This window comes from Azolla caroliniana, unplaced genomic scaffold (assembly GCF_043228905.1).
Source record: "Azolla caroliniana isolate FFs.n. ecotype wild unplaced genomic scaffold, voAzoCaro1.0.p SCAF_4, whole genome shotgun sequence".
Lineage (NCBI taxonomy): Eukaryota > Viridiplantae > Streptophyta > Polypodiopsida > Salviniales > Salviniaceae > Azolla > Azolla caroliniana.
The window spans coordinates 1,806,916-1,818,747 of record NW_028230439.1 but is presented as its reverse complement, the minus strand read 5'-3'; the positions used below and the strand labels follow the sequence as shown (position 1 = coordinate 1,818,747).

The window sequence follows — 11,832 nt, the reverse complement described above, 5'->3', positions numbered from 1 at the left end:
TGTGAAAGCAGAGTATTAGGGGCAGTAGGGAAAACAGGGCCTAGGAGTGGGCATGGGCATGAGTTTATAAAATACAAAGACATTGTTCGGACCCAAACACGTGAGTCTCCTTGGGCACCAGCGATTTGTTTATGTTCTTTCTTCCTTATGGTTGCGATTGATTGAATCTATTTTTAACGAATGTCTTTGCGGGCCCTTCATCATGGTGATGTACGTTAATAAGTACACGATTGCCTTATTATATTGCTCTTCTGTGACTCTTCATGATCTCACTCACTTGCTAGAAGAAGATGGAATGAATGACATGAAAATATAGGATGGAGAGTCTACGAAAAGATACAACACGAGTGAAAAACTTAACACCACATTGTGTCCTTTTCTACTAGCAAACAATCTTCAATGCACATAAGATGCTACCTACCATATTTGACATTCAAATCGGATTTATACAAGTTTTGGTCCGCTCTTCAATTTCGTATGTGCAAATTGTACATGGACCATGAGATCAATATGCCATCCCAATCATTTGTGTCAATGCAATGGGTTTAGTGTTCGACTAATTTTTGGTGTTAATTGTCTTGCTAATGTTAAATCTTTTTCATTGCCCCGGACAATTAATATGTGAAACTATATTTCATAGGCAAAATGGGATATCCATTTGTTCTTAACTAGTCGCCACTTGTACAAAAAATTGGTCACTCTCCAAACTTGATGAGATATCACATTGGAGTTTAAAATGCTCCAAAATAGCTACATGTTGTTCGTGTAGGCTTTGGCATCTTGAAAGGGGCATCTTTACATTATATTAATTATTCAAACCTTTATAAAAGCTTTGATTTTGTATTTTATATGGGATAATGCATAAAGTAGGACTACACTCCTTGCTCCAACTACTGCAATTTTATGTCTTTGGCATGTCCCACCCATAATTAACACTAGGACCATAAGCATGTTGCGTGCATATTTGAATCATCCAAGTTGGTACATCATACTACTGCATCATAATCAAGAGTGTAGTAAATGCATTAAGGTGTAGGCTAATTCCGCGTAAGTGATGTGTTTTTAACATATTCCAAGATTGTGTCGAAATTACCCTCCCAAGGTATGACCTAGTCTATGGAGTGAATAGTGTGCATTGTATACTTATCACATGCATTTCTTTAGCAAGTACTATACATATTATCTTCTTCCTCCAAATATGGGAAAGCATTGAAAAAAACCTCTTTCGGAAGGTCAAACCTTCCACTAAAATTTAAATCCCTAAATGAGTTTGACTCGTGGTTCATGTGTGCCACACAATTGAGAATACAGATCCCTTAAAACCAAACCATGAGTTAAGGAATGAGGCCACTCCATGTCCTTTAAACTCATTACAAGCATGTCAACAACTAAATCAAGATTTACACATATATGTTGAGAAACAAGGCCATTCCTAGTCTGTTAATTAGTGTGTCAACAACTAAATCAAAAGCTAAGCATAAGTTGAAACACAAACCCACTATAGGGTTCGTTAAACTCATTAGTATGTCAACAATGACAGAACTTGATAGTTCTTTTGAAAAAATGTCACAATATGTGATGGAAAAGTATTGATGGAATTATTTTGAAAGTATATTCTCTTGTGTTGACATTGGATTTGTTCTGATATATTTACGTTGGATTGTTTTTGGAGGTTTTTGACATAAAGTTTTGACACTCGATCTTATTAACGTGGTATTTATTTATTCTGAGAAAGGAAATATATTCACTCTAGAGTCTAAACAGTACAAACTCTTAGAATTTCAACCAACAATGCAAACCCATTTGTTATTTATTTGTTATGCGTTATATTTTAGAGTTCCATCTGTTTTTTGGTTTTGGGTTTGCATTCCAAGGTTTTGATTCTAGGGTTCTGGATAGGGTTTGGTCAAATTCTTTTCTTTCCAAATCAGTAATAACATTTTCTAGGGTTATTGTTCACTTTTGACGAACGGGTCAGACTCACTTGCTATGCTTGTTTTATTCTCAAACTTTTCCAGTTAGGGTTTGCATAATATACCTTATTTTCAGTGATCTTCCATCCATATTTGTTTCTAGGATGGTGATCCCCTTTCTAAAGCTCATGATTCCTCTGTTTCGAATGATGGACATTTGTGCTTGTTTCGAATGTGTCTTTGCTTGATGGACATATTATGACTATATCCATGTCATTGAATAGTAAGTTTGCCAAAAGAATTCTGGTGTATGTCTTCTCAACACATGGTATGTATGCATGAGTGTATGTATGTATGGATGTGTGTATGGAGTGTTTGGATGTATATATGTGTATGTATGTATGTGTGTTGGCTTGCATGCACGCATGTATATTTGTATAGGTTTGCAGGCGTCTAAATTTGACCCCCTTATGATATGATTCATTACTGGTTATGCAATGAGTGGAAAAGAGTGAGTGTGTGTTATAGCCAATTTTAACTTGTTACATTACATATGGTTATATGTCTTTGTGATTGTTGGTTGCTGATTGATTGAGGATGCGGTGGGCGCAAACATAGTTCACAATGTGGGGTGTCAATTTGCTATAGAAGTCAAGGAGACACTGCAAACACTAAGGCAGCAGCAAAGTCTACATAGCAGAGGACACATTGGCAAGACAAGAGCAAATGGGAGCTTAGGAATGGATATTGGAATGGAGGAGTGACTAGAATCACGATACTAGCACACCTACTCCTCCAATTCTTTGAGAGAGTAAGAGAATGGAGGCCCCGAGATATGGCTAATAGGTCTTATAGTGCTTGTGCAACATTCAAGACGTTCACATGTATACTACACAGGAGTTAATTTTGGCGAAAGTGTGTAGATATTCCGAGCCTTGAGCAACAGCAAGCCCTATCTCAAGCGTTCTACACCGGTTCAAAGACCATGCATGCATCCTTACTAGTCACATGCCATCATGATTAGCACCAAGTAAGATGCATTACCGGGAAGTTACCCTTCACATTGGTTCGGAAATTTCAACTTTTTAGCAAGATATTTATAATCAGTATAGAAGTTCCAATTCAAGGGTATGCTGTACATTCGGAAATTCGTCTTCATGTCTAAATATAATTGCCAAGTTAGGTGTTTTCACTAAAGAGGCAGTGATGCAAATCCAAGTGTTTTATATATTCATAGTCGAGGATCTACAGCAAGCTCAACCTTGAAAAGGAATTAGTAATTTTTAAATGTTAGCTCAAGCTTTAAGATATATATTACCAAGAGCTTAAGAGGCATCATACACAACAATATATATATAGTTCCCCTGCCCTGTACTAACTGAACTGGAACTCACCAAGGGGCCTAGTCCCAGTCCCTATACCAAAAAGGGTGTCACCTTGGGTTGGGACCACCCAATCCCCACGGGTAGTCTCAAAGGAACCCTTTGAAGATTGGGAGGATTTCAAGCAAAGGATAAGGGAGTATTTCATTAATGAACCATTTAAGTTGAGAGATGAGTGGAGAAATCTAACTCAAGAGTTTTTTACGTGTAGGAAATTAAATGTTTAAATTACTAATATGAGTGATTTTGATAGGTTGCATGGTTTCCTGTATGGAGAACGACTGTTGATGCAGAGAGAACGGGCGAAAATGGAGCCGGAAACATTAGAAGAAGCGGTCGAAATAGCGGAGTGGGTTGTTGATTGGGAGGCAGCCCAACACAAAGAAGAATCCATAGAGAGATGACGTAGATCGAGAACATATGACCAAGCTAAGTATGAAGAGCCAAGGAAGAGGAGGGCTAGGGACACCCAATTTAAAACCTTGGGTAGAAGCAACATGCAAACCATGTCCCAACATGAGCTAGGTTGCTTCAACCGTGGAGATGCACACTTAGCACGGGAATGTCCCAAGCAGGAGGGGGGTTCTTCTCGAGTAGGGGTGAACCAAGTTGGAGTCAAGGAAGAAGAAGAACAGCTGGAGTCCCAAGTTCGGGTGAAGGCAATGACCATGAAAGTATGTTCGATCAAGGCCAAGGAAGCGTGACACTATCCTGATTGGAGCAAAGAATCACAAGAGAACCAAAAGCAAGAGTTGGGAATTGAGGTTGTCCCAATCAAGATTGGTAATTGCGGTGCGAAGGAGGAAAGGACGCAAGGATCCTTAAAGTGTGAGACAGAGCAAGGGCTGGGAACCAAAAGGCTTTGTGCAACTTTAAGTTGCGATCAAGAGAGGTCAAGATGGGCTTACACTCGACCATTTTGAATTTTGACAGTAGGTTCATAATGTAATGGCGTTATGTGAGTAAGATGATAAAGAGCGGGCCTCGTCCACCTTTTTGAACATATAATGAGTTGTCGAATTTCAACACGTTGAAGCCAATTTAGTGAGATATTGCATTATCTTTGAGTTACACGCCCTTGGACCTTTGTTTCAAGTCATACAAAGACTTCTTCAATCGGCATATTGAATGTGATTACGCATTGGACTTTAATCCAGATGTACACTTGGTTTTGGAGCTCCCCTTAAAGCAATAAGAATATCTAACTATTCATTGATTGCACTAACTTTGAGGGGCTAACTGGATATTGAATCTAGTTTCTTGTGTAACTATATAGTTCACACGATTTACAATAATGTGTGCTTTCACTCACTTCCATTTATACAAACACATGTTGAGCTTGTCTCTCAACTATATGTATGTATTTGGCATGTCGTCTTATAAATGATTCAAATAAAAACCCTCACAAATTGGACCGTAACCCTTTGGATGATGATTATGGGTCATGTAAAACGAAACTAGAAATCAAGTAGTTTGAAAAATATAAAGTGGCAATTGCAAGATTACAAATGAGGGAACAATCCTTAATAAATTGCATGGAATTTTATTCACCATTCATTACTTGGTTAAGGGACCAAGAAAGAGCAATTTTGGAAATCATATTTTTTTGTTGAAGCTCTAACACGTTACACAACATAGAAAAATATGTACATCAACCCAAATATTCATATGCTAGCATGGAAGTCTAGAATGATATATTCAAACCTCGAGAAGTAAATTAAGCCATCAAATCCAAAAGATTGCACAAAGTAGGACTTACTCGAATGTATGATCAGCAAGAACCACGAAAGATCGAAAAAAAACATAAAAATATGTCATGAACTTGAACAGACTTGATGATCCACATCCACCTCAAGAACACTCGAACTAACATTTATTATGATAAAATGCCTTTCAAGATCTTATGTCTTGGTGTAGAGCAAACAAAATCAACCCTCATTCTTTATTACCTTACATGCATAAGCATAAATAAATATGTGTACATATTTAGTATATATTGTATGTTGCATGCATGTCCATTGAAATCAACGTGGTTCCACTGCCGATACATAAGTTATTTTGATGTCATTCAAGCTGTTTGTGGTTTGGTGGAGGAGGTACTACCATCATGTGCTCAGGAGGAGGTTGTAGCATGTTCAAGATCTGCTCCAAACTTGCTGACACAACGTGGCATCAATGAAACTCCCAAATATAGGTCCATTCCTAAATTAGCCCATTCTTCCTTGGCCTGTGTGTGTGTATGTATCTATGGGTGTATGTATGTGTGTATGGATGGAGGGATGGATGTATGCAATTATGCATGCATGCATGTACTATGTGTATATTTATGTGTGTATGTATGTATGTCTGTACATATATATCTATGGTTTTATGTATGTGTGTATGGATGGATGCAAGTATGCATGCATGTGTGTCCAAATTGTCTTTGTCTGCATCAATGCATGCATCTAAACTTGTGTATCTACATATATCCAAATGCATGTGTGTATATATATCCTCACTTGCATTTTTGGTCTTTCATTTCTCTCATATGTTGTGCATTGTATTGCAATCTCTATCACTTGTTTGTATTCATCAATAGGATAGTTTGTTCCAAGTCTCGGATCAATTATAGGCCTCACATTTTCGTTCCATTTGAGCTTTCTGTTTACCTGATCAACATTGAAGGGACTTATATAAAACCTTTGCTTTCATCATTGGTAAGACTTTTATGTGTGTTATTTATGTCTTAGTTTATCACTAATTGTATATATTTGATTTATATGTTAAGACATTAAGATCTTTACCCCATCTTTACCAGTTTTACAAATAGCATGACATTCTAAAAGTAATTTAATTCACTGGAGTGTTGTTTTAGACTGAAAATCATGTTGTATCTTTTGTTTGAACTCTTCCTAAACCTTAATTCACATCGTAGTTCATGAGTATGCTCATAGTAGCATAAGCAGCAATGTGTAATGTCATGGAATTTTATGCATTTGTCATCTATTATTTCGATTTTTTTACACCAAACAAATTGATTAGCAATTTTTGGAAACATCCTTAAATAACTTCAAAATCAAAGGAAAGTTTGAAAGATAAGCTAATTACCCAACCAACAAGGTTATAATCCTCAAGACGCTTGTGATCAATGGCAAGTTGACCTGTGAGCAACTCAAGTAATACAACTTCATAGCCATACACATCACTTGTAGTAGTTAATTGGCGGCGTAGGAAATACTCTTGATCCAAATATCTGTAAGGTAATAATTAAAATGGCATTCCCATTAAGTCTCTCTTTGTATTGAAGCCAAAAGCTATGCTTACCCAACAATGCCTGTTGGTCTTGTTGATACATGTGTATCCACTTCAGGATTTGCCATAGATATGCCGAAATCTGATACTTTGGCGATCATATTTTCATCGAGTAGAATGTTGCTAGGCTTCAAATCTCTATGGATAACGAGAGGATTCTAGATCCATAATGTCCAAGGATACAAACATACGTCACATACATGCATGAATAAATAAATTTTTTCAAGGATATATATTCTCTTATTTGGAATTTCAATGTTATGTGCACGCATAACTAAGTATTTATATACGCTTTGCGTCAATGAAGACTTACCCATTAGTAGACACAAAGTATGGATATCTCAAATAAATTTATTATTATTATTATTTTGTGGTCATATTCTATCTTGACTAAGCATAGATCATCTAGAGAGGAAGCAAAGTTCCTCTCTTTTGCGGATGTAGAAGTATAAGATATTAAGGAGAATTGAGTTTCTTTTTGTTTCTGACATCTATTGTCAATCACAACATCCTTACCTGTCACATGCAATCATGCTTAGCACCAACAAAGATGCATTAATGGTAAATATAATCATTATAAAAGGTCCAATTCAAGGGTATGTTATACTTCAGAAATTGCTTTTCATTTTTAAATATAATTGCAAAGTTAGGTGTTGTTACCAAAGAGGTGGCGATGCAGATTTCCATGTTTCATAAATTCGTAGACGAGGATCTACAACGAAGTCCACATTGAAAACAAATACGTAAATTTGTAATGTTAACTCAAGGTCTACGATATTTAGATATTAACAAGATCCTAGAGGCATCATACACAACAATATATACCTGCTCATCTTTATCATCACAAAATCCTTCAAGCTGAACAAGATGGCGATGGTGTAACCGACTAAGTAACATAATTTCATTCCGAAACTCTTTTATACCTTGAAAACTTACACCGGAGGCCCTCTTTATTGCAACTTGTTGATTATCATCAAGTTGTGCGAAATAGACTTTTCCAAAACCACCTTCTCCTATCTCACAATCCTTGTTGAATGATTTTGTTGCTTTCATAATCTCTTTGTATGTAAACCGTTTGACACCAGGGGGAACTTCCCAATCTCTAGTATCTTGATCTATTTCAAATGACCAAAATCCGAATAGGAAAATATACGTTAGGTATATATATTTGGAGATACTTTGATCATTATTGTGTGAGGGAAAATGAGAGGAGAGGGAGTTAAGGCCCCACCAATCTCTCTTCCTAAGATTAAGGCAAATATTCTTCTTCGAAAAGAGAGTAATATTTGGCCTCTCTGTTTATAATAAGCATCACCCTTTTCCACTATAAAAGGGGGTGAGGGGGTCGCCATTTTGTCATTTTGAGGTAGACCGTTAAGGTTTTACTTATTCTCCCTATTTTGTTTTAGGGTTTCGATTCTAGGTTCCCCTTTCTATCATTTTGCTTTCCCTTGTTGAGCGGCAAGCTCAACTGGAGCCGGATCGGCTGAATAAGCCTGAGCCGGCAAGTGAGACGGATTGGTAAGCTGTGAGCAACCGAGCCGACAAGCAACAGAGCCAGTGAGCCAGGGAGCCGGTTAGCCGGATCCAATCAGTAACCGGAAGCCTAGTATTAGTGTAGACTACTAGGCAATTATAGTCTCGTAGCAAGTGTCAGATGCTCGTGTGAGCATTGAAGTACGTGGTACTTCTGTCAGTCCCACGAGGACTTGTATAAATAATGCTACTGAGCATAGTTGTATGTATAGGGTGTTTTTATTGTTTTTGAATATAGACTTGAAGTTCTGCTCTCTTTGTCTCTCCCGTGTACTCTGTGTATTCCCTTCCTTCTCTATTTTCTAACGCTTCCACAAGTAATCATTTACATGGTATCAAAGCGCGAGGGTTGAGAACCTCCTCTACAACGACAAACGCTTGAAAGCAAACCCTAACAGGTCGTAAAACAACAGACAGAGAAGTGATGGATAGAGGTATGGCTAGCTCGCTCCCTGTGGAGAAACTCGACAGATCCAACTATGCATCTTGGTCATATAAGATGCACTAGTACATGCTTGGGCATGGCTACTGGAGTTTCGTCGAAGGAGCCAATGAAACAGCACCTGATGCGGCACATAAGGACTTCCTAGTGTGGGAACAATCAGCAAGTAGAGTGATGTACTGCTTCGCGTCCAGTGTCGGAGACCAGTTGCTTAGCCACATCAGAGACGCCAAGACGCCGAAGGAGGCTTGGGGGAACCTGAAGAAGGTTTTCGCTGCGAGCACTACAACCCGGAAGCTACAACTCTGATAGGAGTTGAGCAATGTCCGATAGAAGGACATGTCGGTGGCGGATTACACGGCCCGGATCAAAGAGATCTGTGACTCGCTTGCCTCTATCAACGTTACCGTAGAGGAAGACGAGATGGTACAGGTTTGTCTTGGAGGCCTGGCATCTAAGTTCAGAGTGTTCCGAACGGCGGTGTGTACAAGGGAGAATACGCCGTCATTTTTCGACTTACAGTCGATGCTCCTTGTAGAGGAGAACAACGCCGGTGCGTCAACTAGCGCACCCATTGACAGCCAGATGCTGTACACGGAAGCGGATCGGTCCCGTGGGCGTGGTGGACGAGGCGGGTCGGCACGCAATGGAAGCGGTCGGCAAGACTAGGAACAAAGGCACAGAGAACGTGTCGACAGTAGTTCCGGACCCTCCGAGAGTAGGGGGAGTAATGGTGGCACCGGAAGATGGCAAGAGAAGACTGCAACGGAATGCTGGTACTGTGGCAAAAAGGGTCACAGAGAGAGCGAGTGCTAGAGAAAACGCGCCGATTCGGACAAATACGGATCCGGCAAGGCCGGCAAGGATGGCCGGCAAAGCTCGCACTACGCGAAGGGATCGGGAGGATCCAAGAACGGTAACGGGCCAGTCTTGGTGATGAAGCACGAGGCGAACTCGATGAAGAAGACCACTTCCAAATCGGAGGAAGTGTGGTATGTTGATTCCGGTGCATCGAACCACATGACGAACCACAAAGAGTGGTTCTCCTTTTTGGAGAAACCGGATCAACCAGGAGTAGTCGAAACCGAAGATGACACTCCTCACCCAATTGTGCATGTCGGAGAAGTCCCTTTGAGCAACGTCAGACAGAAGGGGAAGCTGATGAACGTATTACACGTTCCGACAATCACGAAGAACCTGGTGTCGGTCGGATAGATCGTCGACTAGGGGATGTAGGTGCGGTTTACGCACCTCGGGTGCTTCATCGAGGAAGAGGGCCAAATTATTGCGCAAGGGCGCAGAGACGGGAGAATGTTTATCCTCGACACCAATGACGTCGGCACCGCTCTGTTTGCAAAAGGACAAAAGGACAGCAATGACGTCAACACAAGCTCGACCTTATCCATTCGGATGTGTGGGGACCGGCACAGAATGTTAGTCTTGGTGGGAGTCAATATTTCGTCTCCTTCATCGACGACTATACGCGGCACACATGGATCTACCTCATTGAGTGGAAGAGTGAAGTCTTCAAGAATTTCCGGAGTCTCCAAAGCATGGTGGAACGGGAATCGGAGAGGAAGATCAAATGCCTGCGGTCGGATGGCAGAAAAGAGTACTTTTCCGGCCAATTCAACAGTTATCTGCAGCAAAAGGGAATTCAGCGAGAGTTCAACTGCAGATACACACCGCAACAGAACAATGTTGCCGAAAGGAAGAACCGGTCACTTATTGATGCGGCAAGGGCAATGCTGGAGGAGAAGAGCATGCCCAAATTCTACTGGGGGGAGGCAATCCGAATAGTAGTCTACATCTAGAACTGGATCGGTGACAAGGTGTCAGCTCACGAGCTGGATTTCGGGTGCAAGCCGAATTTGAGACACCTTAAGATCTTTGGTAGCATTGCATATGTGCATGTACCGGAAGAGAAGCGGAGGAAGCTGGATGCAAAATCGGAAAAATGCATCCTAATCGGCTATGCTCAAGAGCAGAAGGGTTATATGTGTTATAACCCCCGGACAAAGCAGGTCCGAGTTAGTTGAGATGTCAAGTTCGATGAATCGGCATCGTGGTACTCTTTACGGGCTCCGACTTCCGAATCCGACCTGGTGCCGGTGGATGAGGCTACTGAGCCTGAACCAGCCAAGGTAGAGGATGATGAAGCGTGGACTCAGGATGAGAGTCCAAAATCGTTCCGGTTCAGTGGGCCAAACGAGAGACTGAGTCAATCTGACCAGTCCGATGAGGAACTGACGAGTAGTGGAAACTCTGCCGTGCACTCCCCGCGCAAGGAACCGAGGCGACGGTTCACGCGCACAGAGAAGGGGAAGAAGAAGATGCCGGAATTTGAAACCGGCAACGATGAGTCAGATCAGTGTGCATCCGACTCCGGCAAGGAGAAAGGCGGACCTTCGGCAACGAAGACCGAACCGGCCAAGAAGGGCCTCGAACTGGGTAACAGTGAGTTACGTCGGTCCACCCGCCAGAAGGATCCCGTCAAGCGGTACGGGTACAATGAGTATATGGTGCATCATTATGCGTACATGACTAAGGTGGCGAAAGTGCGTGAACCGGAGAGCTACACAGAAGCGGCCAAAGACGCAAATTTGCGTGACGCTATGGAAGAAGAAATGCGGGCACTTGATGTCAACAAGACATGGGACCTGGTTGACCCTCCTCGTCACTGTAAACCGATCGGATGCAAGTGGATATACAAGGTAAAGTACAATGCCGACGGTTCTGTTAACCGGTATAAAGCCTGATTAGTGGCGAAGGGATACGCTGTCGCGTTGCTACGCGCGTGCGTGGAGAAGGGCGGGACCACGAGGGTCTTGGACTAAGGAGTAGAGGAGAAGGAATCAGACACGGAATGGAAGCTTTACTCAAGAAGAAGAAGAATGAACAAGAGATTAGATCGAACAAGAGGAAGATGGAGACAAGATGATCAACAAGATGTATTAAAACGAAATGAACGATTACAAAACGGTGGCTGCGTAGGCTGCACCAAAACTACTCGAAACCCTAACCGACGAAGATGAAGAAAAGACAAAGAAACCCTAACCCTAACCCTAACGCTCGACCTATGTGGTATACCTCGCACACTCAAAATAGGCAACCCTCACAATGGTGCCTTCCCTCTCCTTTTATAGCACAAGGAGGGAAGACAGTTTACAAAAACGAGACTAAAATATCCCCTTTCATTCAAAGGGGATATTTGCCTTGATTTGGGGGAGGGTGAGATTGATGGCCCCTTAACTCCCACCTCCTC

General features: G+C 41.2%; 1 long non-coding RNA gene across 1 annotated transcript in view; it reads left to right on the top strand.

Moving 5' to 3' along the window:
• The window catches only part of LOC147864723 (uncharacterized), a 90,065-nt gene that overhangs the window by 8,442 nt on the left and 69,791 nt on the right, over nt 1-11,832 (top strand). The window contains exon 3 of the long non-coding RNA XR_015529715.1: nt 7,269-7,332. This is a non-coding gene — a long non-coding RNA (uncharacterized LOC147864723). The remainder of the gene's footprint in view (nt 1-7,268; nt 7,333-11,832) is intronic.